Raw genomic sequence first — 19634 nt, forward strand, 5'->3', positions numbered from 1 at the left:
CACTGGGGTCCAACAAGTGCCAAGGACACCAAAAAGGGAGACGAGCAGAAAATAAGTTCAATACATTGGCATGGAAGAGATATGGATGATGATGAAAACTGGCTAGAAAAGCCTGGACTTCTCTTGAATTGAGAATACATAGTCTTGTAGTGAGAATATGACATCTCCTGAAGATTCTTGAAGGATAAAAGGGCTCTTTTGGAAAGGTTCAACTGGTAAGAATGCAAAAGACAATGAAATGGAAGGAGATTCTAAGCTAAGAAAATTAGACATTTGACTAGAACAGAGGCAGTGTGATAGAATTTGAAGGTAAATTCCAGAAATAATTTAAGACAAGCATAAAGTAGCTGTTGGGGATTAAATCATGTGCCCTTCAAACTTTAATCTGCATTCTTGTGGCATGAACCCATTTATAAATAGGACCTTCTGAAGATGTTATAATTAGTTAAGCTGTGGCCAAAGTGAACCATGGTGGGTCTTAATCCTTATGACTCTAGGACATATAAAGAGAAGAAATTCAAAGTCAGATAAAGCCACAGAAAGAAGCTAGAGGCTAGAAGTAAAAGCCAGAGAGGAGAGAGGAGATTACCACGTAAAAAAGAACTATAATCACCAGATCACTATTGACTTTGGGAGAAAGCAATCCCTGCCAGTACCTTGATGCTGGACTTCTAGCCTTCAATACCGTGAGACAATAAAAGCTTGTTTAAGCCAATCCACTGTGCAGTATTTATCATAGCAGCTCTGGGAAACTAAGACAGTAGGCTTAAGTTTGGAAAATAATGAAATAAGAGAAAAGTCAAAATTAATTTTAAAGTTTCTAGATCATTTTACTCTAATTATAGCGATGCCAACACTAAAAATTTATTTTTTTGCAGAATATTAAAATTTAGCAATACTTCTGAAAATAAATTACTCTCATCATTATTTCAAAAAATAATTACATACGCCCCCCCCCCAAAAAAAAAAAGTTTTGACATGGCTGCACAAATAATAAGGCCTGGAATTGTTCTCCATTTTAACTGGGCTTTGCCTTGCTGTACTGTGAAACGAAGAAATAATGTATAATTATCCATTAAAATTTTCCATAATGTGATGATTACCAGTATTTTTATACTGGTGACAACAGATCAATATTTATATTTTGCTTAAGCAGGTATGCACGCATAATAAAACTTTGACAAAGAAAGGGAAAACACAGAATGTCAGTATCAAAGGCCAAGTTACTGGGCAATGGGAATGGAGAAAAGAAGCTGTGATTTCTTGCTTCCTATATGTGATAAATTAAAGAATATATTATTTTATTAAATTTGAAACATGCAGGACTGCCTATATTAAATGAACACATGCAATAAAAGGACATTTTTTCTAAGTAGCTTACTATGTAGGCCCTTTCATTTGTTACAAATTTTATTCCAATTAAAATAATGAGTTGAAAAGACTCTTGTTTCTTGGCTGCTAAACAAATACAGTGGGTTGGCTTAAACAAAGAGAATTTTATTGGCTCACAGTTTTGAGGCATGGAGAAATCCAAAATTGAGGTGTCAGCAAAGCAATGCTCTCTCCCAGAAGATTGTGGCATTCTTAGCTGCCAGTAATCCTCAGCCCTTGGCTTTTCTGTCACATGATAGTGCACACTGCGGCATCTTCTTTCTCCTTCAGGTTCAATTTACTTCCGGCTATTTCCAGTGGCTTTCTCTCTCCAATATTGAATTTCATTCTGCTTATAAAGATGTCCAGTAATCAATATTAAAGCACAACCTGATTCAGTTGGGCCACAATTTAACTGAAGTAACATCTTCAAGAGATCTTATTTACAATGGGTCCATCAGAATGCAGACCAAGACTAAAAACATGTCCAAACCTTGTAACAATTCAACCCACCACAAAACCATATATAAAATTTTTGGAAAATGAATGATTCTGTCATACTACAAAAATACTGCGTAAAGAGAGAGAGAAAATTAAATAGCTTCTCAGGTTCACTGAATTAAGAGTAATTTTCATGACCATTTTGTAACAGGCCACACATTAAGACTATATATGACATCGTTACTTAAAAAATAAATTTGGAATATTATTTGCTAAGCACAACCACTGGAAGGCACATTTGCAGAAAGCAACAGGCAAACTTTATCGAAGATTTTAACTTTAAACACTAAAAACAGGAAGGGAACTGGAGAGCAAAATATCAGGCAGGAATAAGCAAAAGGGTCCAAAGTGTGTGAGAGGTTTCTACTCTTATTTGAAGTTCAGCAATTTTTTATGAATAACTGCTTCTCTGTATGTTGAAAGCCTTTGGTCAATTTCTAAGGTGCTAAAATGGTTGCTTTCAATAATCTGTGTACACAAAAACTATGCAAAATTTTCAAAAGCAACCATTTCAGCACCCACAATAGAAACCTGTGGCATGCTTAACCTGAGGTGGTTCCCATCACCCTACCCTGTTGGCAGTCCAATAGTTCTAGTATTGAAGGACAGACTACAAATAACCAGCAGCTTCTTTCTCAATGAAAGAGAATATGGAAAAACAACAGAGAAAAATCAAGGAAACCAAACTTGGCTCTTTAAAAATATCAACATAATTAACAAATCTTTAGTTAGAATGATTTAAAAAAATAAGACAAAAATTACCAAAACTGGGGACAAAAGATGGGACACATCACTATTAACTTACAGAAATTAAAAGGATGAGATGGGAATATTATGAGTAAATATACTTCAACAGATTAGACAATTTAGAGGAAATTAGCATATTCCTAGAAAGACACAAAGAACTGACTTTAATTCAAGAAGAAATTTAAAATGTGAATATGAGACAAGTAAAAAAACTAAATTGGTAATTTAAAAGAAGTGTGCAGGTCCATCTACAGGTTAATTCTATCAAATATTTAAAGAAGAAATAATATAAATTTTTCATGAACTCTTTCAGAAAATAGAGGAAAAACTTCCCAACTCATTCTATGAGGCCAGCATTATCCTGATACTACAGCTACACAAAAACATCACAAGATGTAGGGACCAATACTCCTCACAAACATAATTGCAAGAATTCTAACAGATCCTCATCTAATGGTGGAATAAGAGGCAGAGGGATCATATCTCTCCCAGAAAAAGAGAGGATGGGCAGAGACTGTCTGGAGGGCTGCTCTGGGGCTTAGGACACCAGTGGAAGGTTAGATACCACCCAGAAGAGAGAGGGGCAAAGGAAAGGCATATGGGCTGGCTAGAAATCTCCCGTGAATAAAGCTGCAGCAGCAGCTGGTGCCCATTTGCCCATCCTGAGAGCAAATAACACTAGGTTATCAGACCCCTGGCAGGTGACTTAGGACTGAGGGAGTTGCAGGGGTGCTCTTCCCCACAAGAGGAGAGAGGAAGGGACACAGACTATAGCAAATTCAGACTGTGGCCAGCGAACCTGGTTTGCTGTGCTGGAGGGATTGCACACTTCCAGGCCAGGTGGGGCTGTGACATTGTTTACCCTGAGAGCCAGCAGGGAGCTAAAGATAATTTGTCTTCTCAAATACCCTCCTACAGCTCTGGGCTGGTTGATGAGAAAACAAAGGGAGAGAGGGTGTAGCTGGCCAAAGAAGGAGAACAGCTTCTGAGAAAGTTTGTTTGTAAGCCTTGGCCCACCCTGAGGACATTGCTCCTGCACTGTCTGGCCAGGAGGGGTTACAGTGAATGCATCCCTCTCAGCATCTGGGGCTGAGCTGTGAGGTCTGCCGAAGAATGCCATCTGTTGGCAGACCAGAGGAATGAATGAATGAATGAATGAATGAATGAATGAATGAATGAATAAACGAATAAGTTAAAAAAAGAGGCAATCAGGTGCCTTTACTACCCCCTCTCCAAGGCTCTTGGAAATCAACCCATACCCCATTACTGGGTCCTGTAGCCCTGGATTGAGCAGTTAAAGAGGGGGAACCCTAAAATCTAGAACAAGTTGAATCAAGATTCAAAGAAGAACGGCAGCACACAGCTACTGAACAGTAAATCCCTAGGCAAGAGAGAGAATTTGAATATCAGAGTAAACACAGCATCATAATCAGATGCCTAAACATCAACAAAAAATTACAAGCCATACTAAGAAAACAGAAGATATAACTTAGGCAAAGGAACAAACCAAAGCTCCAGATGAAATGCAGACCTGAAGAGGTCCATACAAATTTCCCAAATCAAATCATGGAGTTGAAGGACAACATGGCTAAAGAAATAAAAGACATTAGTAAGACATGGGGCAAGCACCAAGAGAAATCTGGATAGAAAAATAATTAATAGAGTTTATGGGAATAAAAGACACAATTAGTAAGATTAAAATACACCAGAGGCATATAACAGCAGATGTGAAATCATGGAAAAAAGAATCAGTGACATAGAGGATAGAGCAGCTACAACTGAAAAGAGAGAGATAAAAGAATGGAAAAATTTGAGCAAGGGCTCAGGGAGTGGAATTACAGCATGAAGCACAACAACATATGCGTCATGCCAGTTCCAGAAGGGAAAGGGGGCAGAAAGAGTATTTGAGAAAATAATCACTGAAAATTTTCCAATGCTCATGAAAGACATGAATATGTGTCCAAGAAGCACAGTGTACTCTAATTAGAACAAATCCAAATAGATCTACCCCAAGATACATAATATTCAGAATGCCAAATGCCAAAGATGAAGAGAAAATTCTGAAAGTGGCAGAGAGAAGCAAAACATCACATATAAGGGACATACAGTGAGACTAAGGTGCAGATTCATCTTCAAAAACCATGGAGCAAGAAGGCAGTGGTATAATACTGAAAGAGAAAAAACTGCCAGCCAAGAACTCTTTATCTGGCAAAACTGTCCTTCAAATACAATGGCGAATTTAACATATTTACAGATAAACAGAAACTAAGAAAGTTCATTTTATCAGTTTGATATTATTGATGAATTCCACAAAGAAATATTGTATTATGTTTGTAAACTGATCTTTTCCTCTGGCCATATCAGATTGTACTGGATTCACAGGTTTACTTGATTAAGTAATTATGTAAACTTCTTGTGCCAGGAGGGCGCCAAGTCACTCACAGGTAAAAGGCATGGCAAAGGACAGAGTTAAGGGGTTTTGATGTTGGAGTTTTGATGTTGGAATTCGATGCTGAAGCCCCAGGAAGGGAGGAACCCTAAACACAGAAAGAAGCAAGACTCCGAAAGGGAGGAACCCAGGAAGCCTGAACCCTCACAGGAGTTGGCAGCTATCTTGCTCCAACATGTGAAAATAGACTTTGGTGAGGGAAGTAACTTATGCTTAATGGCTTGGTATCTGTAAGCTCCTACCCCAAATAAATACCCTTTATAAAAACCAAGCAATTTCTGGTATTTTGAATCACCCCTTTGGCTGACTAATACAGAATTTGGTACCGAGGAGTGAGGAAGTGCTTTTGCAATTACCAAAATGCTGGAATGGTTTTATAAATAGGTAAGGGGTATTTTTTGGAGGAATTGTGGATGCTTGATGGAAAAGGCCTAGATTGCTTTGAAGAGACTGTTGATAGCAATATGGATGGTAAAGACTCTTTATATGATGCTTTAGAAGTAAGTGATAAAACTATTATTGGAAACTAGAGGAAAGGCGATCCATGTTTTAAAGTTGCAGAGAACTTAGCAAGATTAACTTATGGTGTCTTATGGAAGGCAGAATTTGAAAATGGCGAGCATGGGCATTTAGCTGAAGAAATTTCCAAAGTAAACCTGGAGAATGAGGCTTGGCTTCTGCTCGCAGCTTATAGCAAAATGCTAGAAGAGAAAGACATACTGAGGACAGAACTGACAGGCACAAAGAAAACAAAAACTAATTCTGGAAATTCCAAGCCTCTGGAAATCAAGCTTCCAGATGAGAGTACCCCATTGGAGGATTTAACTAAATCTGGAACTTGTAAATGAGGATTGAAAATGCAGTTATCTCAGAAAGTGGAAAGTGTTACTGTCTGATAGCTTGGACCCCTGCTTCTTGCATATTAAACCAACAGATTTTTTGAGAGAGCCGTATGAACAGAAGTATATTTAGCTTGGAATAAAAGGGACATGGAAAGGAAAGACTGAAGGAGAAACAGCTTTAAGAGGAAAATCATGAAAGCTGAGATTTGGAATTAAGACATCATCTTGGGCCAAGAGAAGAACCCCACCTATGTGTACAGAGAGGGTGAATTTGCCCCAGCAGTTGAAGAGGGTGGATGCTCCTGCCTGATGTCCTGGGAGAGTTTTGAGGCCCCAGGGTACAGAGAGGGTGGAGCACATTCCCCAGGGATTATGGCAGTTAAGGTCAGCATCCCTCAGGGCTGAGAGGAGAGGACCTGTCTCCCAAAGGTTAGGGAAGGCCAGGTGGTCAACACATTGCTCTGAGCGGGTTAAGCGTGTATGCCAAAATTAGGGGGAATGTTGTCTTCACATTATTGTACTGGGGGGGGTTAAGACTCTAGCCCAAAGATTGGGTAAGGTGTGGCAATCACCCCAACACTCTTGGAGGGAGAGGTCTGGAGTCAGTTGACACCCAGATGCTTGATGAGGGTGGAACCAAGAAAATGGCCATTGGACAAGCAGGTGGAAAGGGTGAGTCACCACACGGCTCCAAGGAGAAGAAAACATCTTCTTAAGAATAACTCCCAGGCTTTGAAATCAAACAGAGGATTCCCTGCAGGTCTACTGAACTGTAGAGAAATGTTCATTCTTGTTTCCCTCCAAATTTCTTCTTACTGTAATGAAAATGTTTATCCTTTGTCCATTTGTGTATTGGAAGTAGATGAATTGTTTTATAAGTTTCAGAGGTATAGCAGACAGGACTTTGCCCCAAGACAACTGTATTTCTTTAAATTGATTGTGATATGATTAAGTACTTGCATTGTAAGTGATTTAAGGGTGTTTTTTTTGTATATTATAATGTCTTTTTGGAATTCAGAGGGTGGAGTGTAGCAGTTTGATATTACTGATGAATTCTAAAAAGAAATATTGAATTATGTTTGTAAACTGGTCTTTCCCTCTGGCCATATTAGATTGTATTGGATTCATAGGTATACTTGATTAAGTAATTATGTAAACCTCTTGTGCCAGTAGGGCTTTGAGTCCCCACCATTTGGTGGGTGGGGACTCACAGATAAGAGGCATGGCAAAGGACAGAGTTAAGGGTTTTTGATGTTGGAGTTTTGATTTTGGAGTCTGATACTGAAGCCTTAAGCTGAAGCCCCAGGAAGAAAGGAACCCTGAACCCAAAGAGAAGCAAGATACTGGAAGGGAGGAACCCAGGAAACCTGAACCCTCACAGGCGTTAGCAGCCATCTTGCTCCAACATGTGAAAATACATTTTGGTAAGGAAAGTACTTTATGGCCTGGTATCTGTAAGCTCCCACTCCAAATAAATACACTTTATAAAAACCAACTGATTTCTGGTATTTTACATCAGCACTCCTTTGGCTGACTAACATATCCATAAAGAAGAATCCAGCTCTGCAGGCTAACACTAAAGGAAGTTCTACAGCCAGAAAAGAAAAGACAAAAGAGGGATACTTGGAGGAGAGTGTATAAGTGAAGACTAACAGAAAGGGTACCAAAAAGGTAAAAAGACAGACAAAAATAAGATATGACATGAAAATCTAAGGATAAAATCGTTGAAGTAAGTAATGCCTTTACAGTAATAACACTGAATGCTGATGGATTAAACTCCCCAATCAAAAGATATAGGGTGACAAATGGATAAGGAAACATAAACCATCCATATGCTGTCTGCAGGAGACTCACCTTAGACCCAAGAATGCAAACAGACTAAAAGTGAAGGTTGGGAAAGATATTCCACACAAACAGTAACCAAAAGAGAGCAGGGGTAGCTATACTGGTGTCAGACAAAACAGACATGCAAAAACGTGATGAGATGCAGAAGGTCCTTACATATTAATAAAAATGACAATCTACCAGGAAGGCGTAACAGTTATAAATATCTATGCATCTAACCAGGGTACCCCAAAATACATAAAATACATGAGGCAAACTCTGGCAAAACTGAAAGGAAAAATAGACATCTATCTCTATAATAATAGTTGGAGACCTCAACACATCACTCACGTCAATAGACAGAACATCTAGACAGAAGATGAACAAGGAAACAGAGAACTTGAACAATATGATAAACAAGCTAGATGTGACAGACATACAGGTGGGAAAGGGAGAAATTCATAAATATATGGAGGCTAAACAACATACTCCCAATCAGTGGGTCAAAGAAGAAATTGCAAGGGAAACTGCATGGGAATTAGTAGATACCTCAAGATGAATGAAAACAAGAACACAACTTATCAAAACTTATGGGATACTGTGACGGCAGTGCTGAGAGAGAAATTTAAAGCCCTGAAGACCTATATTAAAAAAGAAAAGCTAAAATCAAAGACCTAACTGACCATCTTAGGAGAGACTAGGAAAAAACAAACAAACAGCAAAGCCAATCCCAAAGCAAACAGAAAGAAAGAAATAAAGATTAGAGCAGAAAGAAATGAAATTGGGAACAAACAAACAAAAACAATAGAGGAAAACAATAAAACCAAAAGCTGGTTCTTTAAGAACATCAGTAAAATCAACAAACCCTTATTTAGACTAACAAAGAAAAAAAGAAAGAAGATGCAAATAAATAAAATGAGGAATAAGAGGCGGGGCATTACAACTGACCTCACAATAAAAAGGATCATATGAGGATATTATGAGAAACTGTAGCAACTTAGATGAAATGGACAAATTCCTGGAAATGCACAAACAACCTAAGTTGACTCTAAAAGAAATACTGGAACTCAATAAACCAATCGCAAGTAAAGAGATTCCATCAGTCATCAAAAATTTTCCAAGGAAGAAAAGCCCAGGACCAGATAGCTTCACAGGTGAATTCTACCAAACATTTCAAGAATAATTAATTTTAATATTGTTTAAACTCTTACAAAAAATTGAAAAGGCGGGAAAATCAGCCAACACTTTTAATAAAGCCAACATCACCCTAATACCAAAGCTAGATAAAGATACAAGAAAAGAAAATTACAGACCAATCTCTATGAACATTGATGTAAAAATTCTCAACAAAACACTTGCAGATAGAATCCAACAGCATATTAAAAGAATTATACACCATGATCAAGTAGCTTTATTTCTGGTATGCAAGGGTGGCTCAAAATAAGAAAATCAGTTAATGCAATATGTCATATTAACAAATTGAAGGGAAAACAAAAACATGATCATCTTGATTGGTTCAGAAAAGGCATTTGACAAAATCCAGGATTCTTTCTCGATAAAAACACTTCAAATGATAGCTATAAAAGGAAAGGTCCTCAACATAATAAAAAGCATCTATGAAAATCCCATGGCCAACATTGTAGTCAATGGGGAGAGGTTGAAAGTTTTCCCTGTAAGATCAGGAACAAGACAAGGATACCACCATCATCACTGTTATTCAACATTGTGCTAGAAGTTCTAGCTAGAGAAATTAGGCAAAAAAAGAAATAAAAGGCATCCAAAATGGAAAAGAAGAAATAAAACTCTCACTATCGGGAGGCAGACTTGGCCCAGTGGTTAGGGCGTCCGCCTACCACATGGGAGGTCCGCGGTTCAAACCCAGGACCTCCTTGACCCATGTGGAGCTGGCCCACACACAGTGTTGATGCGCACAAGGAGTGCACTGCCACACAGGGGTATCCCCCGTGGAGGGGAGCCCCACACGCAAGGAGTGCGTCCCGTAAGGATTGCCGCCCAGCGCGAAAGAAAGTCCAGCCTGCCCAGGGGTGGTGCCACACACACGAAGAGCAGATGCAACAAGATGACGCAACAAAAAGAGACGCAGATTTCCCGGCCGCTGACAAGAATAGAAGCGAAAACAAGAATAGAAGAACACACAGCGAATGGACACAGAGAGCAGACAACTGGGGGCAGGGGGTGGGAGGGGTGGGAGAGAGAGAGAGAAATAAATAAATAAATCTTTTTTAAAAAATGAAAAAATCACTATTCACAGATGACATGAGCCTATATTTAGAAAATTCTGAAATATCTACAACAAAGCTATTAGAGCTAATAAATTAGTTCAGAAAGGTGGCAGGATACAAGATCAACATGCAAAAATCAACAGTGTTTCTATACACTAGTGATGAGCAAGCTGAGGAGAAAATCAAGGAAAAAAAATCCTTAACAAAGTATTAAACCAAAGCTGGCAACACACACACAAAATGACTACACTCCATGAAGAAGTGGCATTTATCCCAGGAATATTATTTAAATATCTGAAAATCAGTCAATGCAATACATGATGTTCAGAGAAGAACAAATATCACATGATCATTTCAATAGATGCAGAAAAAGTATTTGACAAAATCTAAAACCTGTTCATGATAAAAACCCTCAACAAAGTAGGAATAGAAGAACATTTCCTCCACCAAATAATGAGTGTTTACAAAAAACCTAGAGTTAAAATAATATTTAATTATGACAGATTGAATGCTTTACCCCTTAAAATCAGGAACAAAACAAGGATGTCTGCTCTCTGTTGCTATTCAACATTGTACTGGAGGTCCTAGCAAACATAATAAGGCAACAAAAATGTATCAAGATTACAGAACAAAACGTGAACTTTTCTTTATTCACAGGTGACATGATCCTTAGTAGGAAACACCAAGAAATCCACAAAAAAACTACTCGACTAATAAATGAGATTAACAAGGTCACAAGGATACAAGATCAAGATTTAAAAATCTAAGGTATTTTTGTATAACAGAACAAACAATACAAAAATGAAATTAAGAAAATAACCCCTTTCACAATCACACCAAAATAAAATACATGGGAATAAAAGCATCATATCCTCAAACAAGAGAACACTACTCAGCAATAAAAAGGAATAATCTATGGATGCATATAAAAACATACATATTATGCTAAATGAACGAGATTTGAACAGCTATATACTGTATGATTCCATTCACATGACATTCTGGAAAAGACAAACTATAGAAACAGAAAATAGAATAGTAGTTGCCAGGAGCTGGGAGGTGGAGAAGGGAGGGATTTTAGGGGTTTTTGAATACTTTTATATCTTGATTGTGATCATGCACAGAAAGAGTGAATTTTCCTATAAGTTAAAAATAAAAAATAAAAAATAAAAATTATTTTCAAAAATAAAACTCTTCCTAAAAAAACAAAACAAAAACGTGTATGTATATTAAAGCAAAATTTAAAAATTCCTTTTATTGATTATCTGAACATTAAAAATAACAGAAAATTATTCTTGGTATAAATTCACACAATCTGATTAGTTTAATATTAATTTCTAATAAAATCAGAACTTTAAACACTGTTTACTTGTACTTTTCTTGTTTTATTTTGTTACTTTTTAATAAAATTCTGGATAATTAATTTTACCATTAATACATTTAACCTTATTGATACCTTCAAAAATATGTATTGCTATGTTACCTTGGATTAATGTAGTATTACTGATGTAGAATTACAATGCATTGTTTTTGGAATCTAGTAGAATCCTACTTTGTTTAGGTGATCTCCCTGTCATCACACCACTTCCATCTTTCTTCCCCTCTACCCTGGAAGTAAATAGTTTGTACAACTTATTTTCTTAGTGTGCCTGTAATAATCCTAACTTCCCAGTGTTTGCATTATTTACTTTTATGCTAAATATAGCCAACACCTTAAAACTTCAGCTACTTACAGAGTGTCCTAAAAACAATTTCATTATTGCTACCTAGTAATTTCTTAGACCAAGCATAAAAATAACAGAGTGTCAATTTCAAAAGAAAAAACAGTAAATCCCCTTTAAATCATCTTTGTCTGCTGGTACACACTGACCTAACCTAAAATTTAAATGAGAATGGGAAGGAAGCCACCCACTCCATGTCCAGCCAGTGACCACAGAGAGTCAATATCAAGGCTTGCTATTTTCAAGCCCTGGGTTTTTCTGGTACCACTAAAAACAGCTCTAATTTGAGTTTCACAGCACACAAACTAGGGAGAGCATACAAAGAAAGAAAAGACAATATTTCAAGGCCAAATTTTATTCTATGTACAAAAGTCTCTTTTATATTCATTTTCTTTCTCTGAATTGGACTATGGAAGGTGCATACTCTGGTATGTAGAGATAGGTTAAACCATAATCTTGTTACTTATCAACTGTGTAACTCTGGGCTACTTATTCAACTTAGATCAATGGTTTGCTGGTAAAAAAAAAATATCTGAAAAAACGATAGGATAACACCTACCTCAAGAAATTAATGATATGATTACAAGAAATATCTTATATAATGCAACAATACATGGCAGAAACTCAATATTTATTCCCAATTTTTGGCTTTCATAGCTGCACAACATTCTAATGTAAATTATGAAAATAAGTAGTTTTGTTGATGTAGCTTTTATCATTAAAACAAATAGGAATGCATTAGTCATACATCTGTTATGTCTAACATGATGAAAGTTGAGTATTGGGAGACAGGCATTGTGGCAGTTTGATATTGTTTACAAATTCCAAAAAGAGGTATTGATTATGTTTGTAATTCTCAAAACTCCTTTATGCTCATAAATAAATACTGAGCACCCCAAAGAGCTTACACCTATCGAAGTTTACCATATAGACTCAAACTCAGTCTGAAAAGAGCCATGCTAATAATATATGAAAAGAAGTTCAACTATATAGGTAATAAGAAAAATATAAGTTAAAGACCAAATATCATGCCAACTCAATATAATACTGTGTTAAAAACTAAAATTAGTTAGGTAAAAATTAAAGCAAAATTGGAAAATGAAATTTTAAAATACCGTTTTCAATAGATTTCAAAAATACAAAACAAAGCCAGACACAAAAGGACAAACATTGTATGATCTCACTAATATGAGCTAATATAATGAATAAATCAATGGAGGTAAACTTTAGAGTATAGGAGATAGAACGTGGGTTGAGAATGGGAGATAATGCTTAATGTATGTAGAAATTTTAGTAAGATTTATTACAGACGTGTGGAAATGAGGAGAGTTGATGGTAACTGTGGCATTTTGATATTATTGATGAATTCCAAAAAGAAATACTGATTATGTTTGTAAACTGACCTGTTCCTCTGGGTTAGTTATACTTTTACTTGATTAGATTATGATTAAGGCTTTGATTGGGCTATGTCAGTAGTCCCCAAAGGGGCAGGGACTCACAGAGAAAATGGCATGGCAGAGGAGACAGTTGGAGTTTTAATGCTAGGGCCTTGGGAAGTAAATACACAAAGCAGATACATGAGGAATGAGAGAAGGCTCCATTAAGCATGGCAGGGGCCCAGGTAAGAGAGAGGAGTCGTCTGCCTGATAGTTTACAGCTGGCCTTGTGGAGAGAGCAGAGGGGCTGATCCTAAAAAGAAACGTGCCCGGGGAGAGAGATGAGACTTATCTCAGCCTACAGCTGGGACCACAGAGCCTTAAGAGGAAGAGGAAGCTTGTACACTTGCAGATGTCGGCATTGGTGAGGGAAGTTAACTTATGCTTTATGACCTGGTAACTGTAAGCTTCTACCCTAAATTAATACCCTTTATAAAAGCTAACAGATTTCTGGTACTTTGTATCAGCACTCCTTTGGCTGACTAAGAGAGTAACACATTATAGTCAGTACAACTAACACTGCTGATTTATAAATGTGATTGTGGCTGAAAGGGGTAGTCTGTGGATGTAAAGGTCAATTGAAAGGAAACTAGAGAATAATCTAGAGAATGTATAACAGTGATTCTGGTGATGGATGCAGACTATGGTTAATAGTATAAATGTAAGAATGTTCTTCTTTTTACAAAAATACAAAACACATAGGTTATCAATTTCATGTAAGATGTGTAAGACACCTACCTACATTGAAAACTATATAACAAAAATTTGATAAAAATTTAAAAAAACCAATTTTTAAAATTTTAAATATACCATGTTCATGGATTAAGAAATTCAAGGGAAGTGGATGTAGCTCAAGCAATTAGGCTCCTGTCTACCACATGGGAGGTCCAGGGTTCGATTCCCAGGGCCTCCTGGTGAAGGCAAGCTGGCCCACATGGCAAGCTGGCCCATGCAGGAGTGCTGGTGTGCATAGGAGTGCTGGCCTGTGCAGCAAGCTGGCCCTAGGGGAGAGCTGGTGCAGGAAGATGACACAACAAAAAGAGACACAGAGGAGAGACAATAAGAGATGCAGCAGACCAGGGAGCTGAGGTGGTGCAAGAGATTGAGCATCTCTCTCCCACTCTGGAAGGTCCCAGGATTGGTTCCTAGTGTCACCTAAAGAGAAGACTAGAAGACACAAAGACACAGAAGAACCCACAGCTAATAGACACAGAGAGCAGACAATGTGGGGGAGGAGGGAGAGAAATAAATAAATAAATCTTTTAAAAAAAGGAAATTAAATATTCTTAAGATGTCAATTGCTCTAAGACTTCAATGCAATTCCAATCCTCTATCCAATCATCCATTATTCTAGCATGCCTTTTCATTGAAACTTACAATCTGGTTCTAAAATTTATTCGGAAACTCAAAGAATGAGAATAGTCAAAACAACCTTGAAAAAAGAACAAAATTAGAGTACCTCTGTACCTGACTTCAAGACTTATTGCAGTGCTCGCTTCGGCAGCACATATACTAAAATTGGAACGATACAGAGAAGATTAGCATGGCCCCTGCGCAAGGATGACACACAAATTCGTGAAGCGTTCCATATTTTTTTGGACCATTGACTATGGGGTGCAGTGATGCTCAGAGATGAACTTACCAGGTGCAGTGGATGTGTCATGATGATGGGAGAGAGTGTTGCTGTGGGGGGAGTGGGGGGCGGGGGCGGTGGGGTTGAATGGGACCTCATATTTTTTTAATGTAATTAAAAAAATAATAATAAATAAATAATTTTTTAAAAAATAAATAAATAATTTTTAAAAATAAATAAATAATTTTTTTTAAAAAAGACTTATTGCAAAGCTATAGTAATCAAGACAGCATGGTATAGACAAATCAGTGGAACAGAAAACAAAGTCTACAAATGGACATACATATATAGTCACAATTTTCAACAAGGGCATCAAAGCAACCCAATAGAGAAAGGAAAATGTCTTCAACAAATAGTGCTGGATAACTGGATACCCATATTTAAAAAATAATAATAATAATCTAGATCTCTACCTCACACCATGTACAAAACTTAATTTGAGAGGAATCACAGATCTAAGTGTAGAGGCTAAAATTATAGGTTCTAAAGGAAAACATAGAAGAAAATCATTGGAATCTTAGGGCAAGCAAGAAGTTCTTAAAAAGGACACACTGAAGACAAAACTTACAAAGAAAAAAAATTGATAAACTGGACTTTACCAAAATTAAGAACTTCCACCTATCAAAGGACACCAATAAGAAAATAAATAGGCCAACCACAGTCTGGGAAGAAAAAATACGCAACACATATATCTGAGAAGGACATTTATTCATAATATACAATGAAATATTTCAACCCAAGAATTTTAAAATCCACCCTATTAACAAATGGGCAAAACACTTCTGGGTATATACCCAGAATTGAAAGCAGGGACACAAACAGATATATGCACACCAGTGTTCACAGCAGCATTATTAACTATTGCCAAAAGTTGGAAGCAAACCAAGAGTCCATCAACAGATGAACAGATAAGCAAATTGTGGTATATACATATAATGGAATATTACTCAGCTGTAAGAAGGGATACAGTATTAATACGTGGGACAACATGGATGAATCTTGAAGACCTTATGTTGACTGAAGGAAGCCACTCACTGAAGGATAATTATATGACCTCACTGATAGGACTTAAACTGAGCAGACCCACCGATTTAGTTTGGAAGAGACAGAGAGTGACGAGCCAATGCTCAATATGGGCAAAATCTATGATAAGGTGGAAGGGGGTGGTTGGGCTATGGATGGCAGTGGTAGTGGTGCAGTGATGTGATTGGGTTTGATAGTGCTGGAATGTGAGGGGGAGTAGGTTGGGGGGTTTGGGTTGGACTATCTGTGCAACTAGGGAGGAGGGCTGAGGATGGAGCATAGGAACTCTGGGCATTTGTAGGTCTGGTTAAAACTACAATGGTGGGAATGTTCTTTTGGAAAATATGTCAGAAGAGGGTTACTGGTGCAGGGCATCACGGGAGGGGAGATATAGGGGATAGGGCATACCTCAGGCATGCTTCTACGGAATATGAAAATGTTCATCTTGTCATAGTGTGTAATCTCAGTGGGTGGAGACCCACAAAGTAAACAAGAAAATATTAAACTACCATCCTGGAGAGTCCTGCTGTGTTCTCATTTAGAGGGGCAAGAATCTCCGAAGGACATAGGCAGTGCCTAATAAAAGAAAACAGACTAATATGTCAAGCCCTCAATATTACTGCATTTATCTATGAACCTTATTCTTCAAAAACTGAAACTCAGTGGTTACCATAGGTTCTGAGGGGAGGGGAAGGGGGAGGAAGGAACATGGAACATGAGGCTTTTTTAGGGCGTTGGAATTGTTCTGCATAATCTTGCAATGATGGATACAGGCCATTTTAAATTTCACCAAAACCTATAAAAGTGTATAGTGTAAAACGTAAACCATAATGTAAACCACTGACCATGGTTAGTAGCAATGCTTCAACATTTGTACATCAATTGTAACAAATGGACCATACACAGGTAAAATGTTAATAGGGGAAACTGAGGGGGTTGGCTATATGGGAATCCCCTATATTTTCTATGTGACTTTTCTGTAACCTAAAGCTTCTTTGAAGATAAAGCAAAAAAAAAAGACACTGAGGGAACAAACAAAAGAAATTATCACTATACATAAAAGATAACATATCTTACAATGATGAAAGACACATTGAAAAACTTTTATTATTTTCCATTTTTGTATTTTGTTATTTATTACCATTTTATTTTATTATTATTTATTTGGCTTTGTTTGGGGGGAAGTTTTGGATCACAGAAGGATCACAACTGTGGCAGGGGGGGAGGGTCACTGGTGCAGGGCGTCTGTAATGGGGCAATGTGTGGGAAGGGGTGCACCCAGGGCATGCCTCTAAGGCATATGAATATGTTCAAGGGGTCATGGGATGTTGTCTTGGTGGGTGGAGACCCAAACAATAACCAAAACAATATTGTATTCCCATCCTGGGAAGTCCTGTTATATTCTCTAATAGAGTGGCAAGAATCCCCTGAGTACATGGGCAGTGCCTAGTGAAGGAGGACAGACTATTATGCCAGGTCCTTGATATTGATGGTTGTATGTATGAACCTTTTCTTGTGACACTGAAACTTAGCCTACCATTATGTAGTACCTAAGAGTTACCTCCTGAAAGCCTCTGTGTTAGTCAGTCAAAGGGGTGCTGATGCAACCAGAAATCTGCTGGCTTTTATGAAGGCTTTTTATTTTGGGTAGAAGCTTACACTTACTAGGCCCTAAAGAGTCCAACTCAAAGTTACTTCCTCACCAACCTCTGTGACCACGTGGTGAAGCAAAATGTTGGATGATGTCTGCAAGAGTTCAGCCTTCCTTCTTCCTCATAAGGCTCCATGGTCCCTGCTTCTTCTGATCTCAGCTGTAGGCTGGCATAGGGCTCATCTCTCTTCTAGGGTTCATTTCTTTCCAGGTTCAGCTGCCTGGTCTCTTTACAAGATCAGCTGTAGACTATCAGGCTTATCTCTATTTCTGGGGCTTCTACAGTGTCTAATGAGCTCTCTCTTCCTCTGTCCTCTTCTCTGTGTATCCACTTCTCTGTAAGAGTCCCTTTTATCATCCCACCAAGGGAGCTGGGACTCAATGCTGAGTCGCACTCTAATGATGTGGTTGAATCAAAGCCCTAATCTTAACATAATTTAATCAGAAGTCTCAGCTGAATCTAATACAATCAAAAGTTTATCACACCCAGAAGACCAGTGTACAAACATAACTTGTATCTCTTTTTGGAATTCGTAAATAATATCAAACTGCCACAACCTCCTTTTTGTTTAAATGTGGACACTCTCTAAGCCAAATACAACATATAAACAAATGTACTACCTTCTCCCCTGGCATGGGACTTGACTTCCAGGGATGAGCCTCTCTGACACCTAGGGATTATTACCAAGGACCGACTAGGAGTACAACTGGAAAAGACCTTGACCAAAAGGGGGAAATGTTAAACACAAGTAAGTTTTTAAGGTTAAGAGATTTCAAAGTGAATCAGGAGATTACCCTTATGCACATCTCAGCAGGATCTCACTGACTGCCACAGTAAACAGTGCTTCAAACATTGGGGTTCCTGAGGGCTCTAGAGACATCTAGACCCTACAGGCAGGGCAGACGATCTCAGGAATGCAACACCCTGACAATGGGCCTTATTTTGGAATATATACTCCCCAATGTAACAGAGTTAGACTCATTTATAATTTCCCTGCACATGACTCTCCTGTCATGTGTTTGAACCCATAATTAGCACTATACTTGTTAAATATATGTCCCAGAGACTTAACTCTTCAGTCTGTTCATAGGCTGGCTGAACCCTGAAACTAAGCAGAGTTGTAACACCTACTCTTCAGTTCATTTGACTCATCCAGGATGACTAACAAAAGGATGATGATGGACAGCACCCATTTAAAAAAACAGAGTATCTACAACTACAAGCAAAACAGTTCCATCCATCTGCCCCATTGGTTTTAAGCTCCCTCTCAATCAGAAACAAAGGAGACATCACCATCCCCAAATCGTCAAACTTGAGGAATGAACAAACATAGGGAGGAATTCAACTAAATGGACTAAAGCAGATTTATTATTTTAGCAATGGAAGAACTTGCATCACTAATATAGAGGCAGTGGCCACCAGAGGTTCTGAGGGAGGGAGAAGGATAGTAAGTGTAACATGGCACATTTTAGGGACAATGGAATTGTCCTGCATGACAATGCAATGACAGATACAGGCCATTATACATTTTGTCAAAAACCTATAAAATTGTGTTGTGCAAAGTGTAAATTATAATGTAAAAACTATATAGTGCATCATTAGTAGCAATGCTTCAATATGTGGTCATCAATTGTAACAAATATACCACACTAATGAAAGATGTTAATGGGGGAAAATGTTTGGATTAAACATTCCAAAATATGGGAATTTCCTGTATTTTTGATGTAACATTTATGTAATCTAAAGCTTCTTTAAAACTTTTTAGAAAAGGACAGATTTAAAAATATACTTCACAAAAAGATACATACAGTTAATAAGTACATGAAAAAGTGCTTAAACTCGTCAGTCATCATGTAAGTGAAAATTATTTGATAACACAACACACTCCTCCCTGACTAAAATGAAACTGAATGACAACCCCGTTGCCAGTGAGAATATAAAGTAAAACAACCACTTTGGAAAACCATCTGGCAGTTTCTTAAATTAAACATATATCTTCCCTATGAACCAGCAATTCTATACTTCAGTATCTATCCAAAAGAAATGAAAACATGTATCTCCAGAAAGAATGTATATAGAGGCTTCACTCATAATAATAGCTCCAAATGGAAAACAACCCAAATATATATTAACAGATGAAGAGATTTTTAAAAATTTGATAAGCAAAAACCAAAAGAATTTGTCACTAGCAG

At 37.6% G+C, this 19634-nt stretch overlaps 1 protein-coding gene and 1 non-coding gene across 3 annotated transcripts in view; one reads left to right on the forward strand and one right to left on the reverse strand.

Moving 5' to 3' along the window:
- LRRC28 (leucine rich repeat containing 28) overlaps positions 1 to 19634 on the reverse strand; it is a 213246-nt gene that overhangs the window by 96831 nt on the left and 96781 nt on the right. The gene's annotated exons all lie outside the window — the stretch shown is intronic.
- Positions 14623 to 14729, forward strand: LOC111765025 (U6 spliceosomal RNA). Its single transcript, XR_002797486.1, has one exon. It is a non-coding gene; the product is annotated as a U6 spliceosomal RNA (small nuclear RNA).

The sequence above is a fragment of the Dasypus novemcinctus genome, chromosome 3, assembly GCF_030445035.2.
Source record: "Dasypus novemcinctus isolate mDasNov1 chromosome 3, mDasNov1.1.hap2, whole genome shotgun sequence".
NCBI classification, from domain to species: Eukaryota; Metazoa; Chordata; class Mammalia; order Cingulata; family Dasypodidae; genus Dasypus; species Dasypus novemcinctus.